Raw genomic sequence first — 5,710 nt, 5'->3', positions numbered from 1 at the left:
CTGCAGACAACAATTTGTGTAATTTAACTACCGTCTCATCTTAACTGAAACAGTGGAGTGATCCAAGGCAAGGTTGGGGTTTAGTCCTCAAGCATCCACCTGGGCCTTGCTCTCAATTCCACTAACCAAACAGAGGATTGTAGTCACAGCATCCTAAAGGAAAACTGAGAAGAAGGACCCACATTTTGCTAAAAATGTTAAGCTATAGCTCTGCAGCAAAATAACTCCTGCTTTCATTTCAAAATACAATTAATTTATTACTTTTCTTCTGTTTCTGCAAGACACTGATTCGAGATGAGTGTTGGATGCCTGCAAACAGCAAAAAAAATCTAGTGACAGTTGAAAGCCTTACTTATTTTTTATAGACTGATTTATGGATCAAGAAATCTTCAATTTGCCTTTGCTGCCAAATGAGGCCACCTTATCATGAGCTAGCTTTACCTCCATGCCCTAGACCTGCTAGTGGACAGAATCTCACCGCGACTTATAGGCCTTCGGTTACACTGACATCAGCTAGATTAAGAGAGTTGGCTCTTGCCCCAGTGAGCTGACTGTTTAGGAACGAGTGTTTGCAAGAGGCCTTCTTTGCAGAATTCACTCTGCTAAATCTCTCATTTGGGGAACACTTGTCAACATTTATTATTTATTTTTATTTTTAGAGACAGGGTCTCACTTTGTTACCCAGGCTGATCTTGAAGTTTTGGCCTCAAACAATCCTCTTGCCTCAGCCTCTCAAAGTGCTGGCCTGAGCCACCAACTTGGCCCTTCATTTGGGGAATCTTTTCAAAATGTCCATTATAAACAGTGCTTGGATCTGGTGCAGACAAGCAGTCTTTGGAGGTGATGAAATCTGGTCTTGCATTCTAGCTCTCCCACATTGTTGTCAGCAAAGGCAGGTGACGGGTAGACGAAGAACACTTAGAAGCTTTCTGACAGAAATGAAACATGATGGGTTCACATACTTGGTGCGGTATCAAAAGAACAAAAAAAAATTTTTGAGGAAATAAAACAATGGGTTATAAGTGCTCTTTGTCATTCTTGTGTTCAAAACTCTGAGAGACAGAGACTTTTGTATTCTATTTTTATTGTACTGATTGTCACATCTATTGCAGTTCTTGGGTCTGTCTTCGCCTAAACTCGTCACGTTTAATATCATCTGTATTTTTTCATGTTTATTTTCTCAACTGAAAAATTGAATGGCTTTTAAATTGATTGACTTCCAGGCCAAGAAGATTCCTTTTTTTTTTTTGAGACAGAGTCTCACTCTGATGCCCAGGCTGTAGTGTAATGTAGTAGCACAATCTCAGCTCACTGCAACCTCCGCCTCCCAGGTTCGGGCAATTGTCCTGCTTCAGCCTCTGGAGTAGCTGGGACTATGGGCATGTGCCACCACACCTGGCTAATTTTTGTATTTTTAGTAGAGATGGGGTTTCACCATGTTGGCCAGGCTGGTCTTGAACTTCTGACCTCAGGCTATCTGCCTGCCTTGGCCTCCCAAAGTACTGGGATTACAGGCATGAGCCATCACGCTTGGCCAAGAAGATTCTTTTATGTAGAATTATACACATAAAGAAGAAGCCTGGTAATGATTCTTACAAAATTTTGTGACTGTATTTTTCTTCATTTTCAAAAACATTGATTGAATGGAATTCTGATATATTTCTTAAAAATTTACTGTTTTCAGTGGTATAAGCAATTCCAAATGGACAAGACAAGAAGATGTACAGGCTCACATTGTGCTAATTATGGACTTTAAACAAAGTCTCTAGGCACTACTGGACACATAAAGTTCAGACAATGAGGACATGCGAGAGTTTATGTTTTGTTATGTAACAAATCACCCCCAAAATGTAGTTGCTTAAAGCAGCGATCAATCATTTGCTCCCAATCCTGTGGGTCAGCAATTTGAGTGGTTTTTGCTCACATGGGTCAGTGAGGGTCACTCTGGGAGTATGGGCCTTAACTGGAGAGGCTGGATTGACTGGGATGGCTGGATGCTCTCTTTATGTGCTCTTTCATCCCCTTTGAGACTAGTAGGAGTAGCAGAGTCCCCAGCAGCAAGAGAGGGCAAGCCCTTGTGCACCCGCACTTTTCAAGCCTGCACTGTATTTGCTAATGTCCATTGGCCAAAGCAAGTCACATGGCTAAGTCCAGATTTAAGGAGTGGAAAAATAGATTCAGTCTCCTAATGGGCTGTGTTCCAAAATCACACTGCAAAGGGGAATGAATACATGTGCATGGAAAGAACTGATCGCCGCATTTTGCTAGCAAGAAAATAGTGGGCTGGGCGCAGTGGCTCACACCTGTAATCCCAGCTCTTTGGAAGGCCGAGGTGGGCAGATCATTTGAGGTCAGGAGTTGGAGACCAGGCTGGCCAGCATCGTGAAACCCCATCTCTACTAAAACTACAAAAAATTATCCTGATGCATGCCTGCAATCCCAGCTACTTGGGAAGCTGAGGCAAAAGAATCCCGTGAACCTGGCAGACGGAGTACCACTGTACTCCAGCCTGGGCTACAGAACCAGACTCCATCTCAAGAAAACAAAACAAAACAGTTATGAAAACACGAGTTGACAAAGGATTGTTACTGCTGCATGAATTTTGCTGAGAACTTGCTTCCTAACCCGTGAGAGCAACTTGGTTCCTGTTCTTCCTCCAAGCTTGATCCTTTCAGCTTTCCAGGAATTCTCTAAGCTTTTCCAATAAATTCCGTTTGCTCAATATAGCCAGAGTTGATTTTTGTTGTTTGGTTTTTTGTTGCTTAAAAGATCCTAGTGAACTACAAATTCACTACAAATTCATGCTACTTCAGATTCAATTACGAAAAATAAAGATAAAAACTTGTATCCTGGTCTTATTTGCCAAAAATGCTGTATGATGACAGCTCCACAGTGCTCTCTAGAGTAGCTGAGTAGATCTTTAACTGCTCTTTGGACTTTATGGAAATAAGTAATATTTTTAATCAATTTTTACATTTATGGTAAAAATTTAGAAAATTCAGAAAACTGCCAGGCGCGGTGGCTCATGCCTGTAATCCCAGCACTTTGGGAGGCTGAGGTGGGTGAATCACCTGAGGTTTCAGGAGTTTGAGATCAGCCTGACCAACATGGTGAAACCCCATCTCTACTAAAAATACAAAATTAGCCAAGCGTGGTGGTGCATGCCTATAATCCCAGCTACTCGGGAGGCTGAGGGAGGAGAATCGCTTAAATCTGGGAGGTGGAGGTTGCAGTGAGCCAAGATCATGCCATTGCACTCCGGCCTGGGCAACAATAGTGAAACTCCATCTCAAAATTAAAAAAATAAATAAATAAACATTTAAAAATAAAATAACTTTTAAAAAACAAAAATTCAGAAAACTTTAGAAAGGAAACACAAATGATCTCACCAGCTAAATGCAACTACTGTAAAAATTATTTACAGAATTATTTCAAAATTGGTACAAGGAAATATTCCCAGTTCTCTATTTTAGATGTCTATCTAAAATTTCAATTTAGGCTGGGCATTTTCTCACGCCTCCAATCTCAGCACTTTGGGAGGCCAAGGCAGGTAGATCACCTGAGGTTAGGCGTTTCAGACAAGCCTGGCCAACATGGTGAAACCTCATTTCTACTAAAAATACAAAAATGTTCCAGGCCTGGTGGCCCACGCCTGTAGTCCCAGCTATTCAGGAAGCTGAGTCAGGAGAATCGCTCGCACCCAGGAGGCGAAGGTTGCAGTGAGCAGAGATTGCACCAGTGCACTCCAGCCTGGGTGACAGAGTGAGATTCTGTCTCAAAAATAAATAAAATATAATAAAATAAAATAAAAAATTTTAAAAACTTATTTATTTTTGACACAGGGTCTCACTCTGTCTCCGAGGCTGGAGTGCAGTGGCTTGATCACTGCTCACTACAGCCTCAACCTCCCCAGCTCAAGCAATTCTCTCACCTCAGCCTCCTGAGTGCAGGAGACTGCAGGTGTGTGCCACCATGCCCAGCTGTTTTTATTTTTATTATTATTATTCGTAGAGATGGGGTCTTATGTTACCCAGGCTGGTCTTGAACTCCTGACCTCAAGTGATCCTTCTGCCTCAGCCTCCCACCGTGTTGGAATTACAGGTGTGAGCCACCATGCCCAGCCTCTATATGAAATCTCAGGTAGAAATTTTTCACTTTTTTTCTTTTCTAATTGGTCTTTTCCTATTTGCAGCCAGTTCGGCATACAACAAATCTTCATCAGTGTTGTAGTCCGTCCGTTCAACAACAGAAATTTCTGTATCATCTGTTAAACCCTGACGTTTGGTTTGTTCAGCTTGCAGAAGAAAAAAATCATAAATATGCTCAGGCTATATTGTCTTTTATGTCTCGCCCATAGAGGGTCATAAAAACCTAAATGGCCCAATGAGACAAGGAGGTTTTGAATTTAAACAGTCGTCAATTCAAGTTCCAGTTCCTTGCTTCTACCAGTCGTGTGATCGTGTGATCGGAGGTATCTTGCCTGATCTGTATGCTCCTCAGATTCCCTGTTTGCACAGAGGGGATAAGAATTTCTGCCTTCAAGGGCAATGTGAAGATTAAAGATAAGATTTGAAAAATGCTTAGCATAGTGACTAAGCCATGCATTATGTGGAACCTCTACCCTCCACATGTTATCTATATTAGGTAGAAAGTAAACTGCAGCCAGTATCAAATATAAAAGACAACAGTCAATCCCATAGTTTTTCTCCCCTTGCCTTAAATCAGCAGTCCCTAACTTTTTCTAAGCACCTCTTTGAGTTCAAAGTAAGCTATGAACCCTCCCTCCGGAAAAATTAACATCACAAAATAAGCCTAACTTTTTGTATAAAATTTCACAAGAGTCCCAGATACCTTAGTCATTCTATGAACTTTAAAATTTAAAATTCCTGCTTTTTGGCACCAGTTCTACAAGGTGTACATTTTAAAAATAAAAATTTAACCCAACTTCTGCTTTAAATGAGATAGCTTCCTTTAAGCTCTCTATGTGAGAGACAGTGTTCACAAAATCCCATATAGTTACGATGGGATTTTATAGAAATACTTCTGGCCAGAGGATTATAAGGGGAAGGACACATGATACTTTCAGCCCAAGCCTTTAAATGGCAGGTGTGAAGAGTTCTCTAGTTTTATCTTTCCCATCTGTGGTGCTGGAAGCAAAAAAAACTTTAAGATGGCAGAGTTGCAAAATGTTAAGTATCTTCAGCCCCAGAATTGAAAGTGAGCTACCAAAGAGATCCATCTATGATATAATGAAGAAGAAATCTTTCCTGTGTCAATTCACTGAGAAGTCAGGTTTGCCTACTAAAGTAGCTAGCAGATTATTTAACCCAACTAAGACAATCCCTCTACTAATATATAACTTTTTTTTTTTTTGAGGTGGAGTTTCGCTCTTGCTGCTTAGGCTGTAGTGCAATGGCAGAATCTCGGCTCACTGCAACCTTTGCCTCCTGGGTTCAAGCAATTCTCCTGCCTCAGCCTCTCAAGTAGCTGAGATTACAGGCACGCACCAGGATAATATTTTGTATTTTTAGTAGAGACGGGGTTTCACCATGTTCACCAGGCTGGTCTTGAACTCTTGACCTCAGGTGATCTGCTTTCCTCAGCCTTCCAAAGTGCTGGGATTACAGGCGTGAGCCACCGCACCCGATCTGATATGTAACCTTGAATAACTTGGATTGAGCTGGACTATGTCTATAGTAAATCAAATCTG

The 5,710-nt window shown here is 41.3% G+C and overlaps 1 long non-coding RNA gene across 1 annotated transcript; it reads right to left on the bottom strand.

Moving 5' to 3' along the window:
• Window positions 1-337: 337 nt before the first annotated feature.
• On the bottom strand, window positions 338-5,412 carry LOC116527063. Its single transcript, XR_004258371.1, has 2 exons — window positions 5,081-5,412; window positions 338-929 (listed from the first exon to the last, which is right to left on the bottom strand). It is a non-coding gene; the product is annotated as an uncharacterized LOC116527063 (long non-coding RNA).
• Between the last annotated feature and the right edge of the window lie 298 nt (window positions 5,413-5,710).

Source organism: Sapajus apella, unplaced genomic scaffold, assembly GCF_009761245.1.
Source record: "Sapajus apella isolate SASKATOON/1434 unplaced genomic scaffold, GSC_monkey_1.0 scaffold53, whole genome shotgun sequence".
Classification (NCBI taxonomy): domain Eukaryota; kingdom Metazoa; phylum Chordata; class Mammalia; order Primates; family Cebidae; genus Sapajus; species Sapajus apella.
Note: the sequence above shows the minus strand (reverse complement) of the source record. Positions and strands in the feature narration are given on the sequence as shown.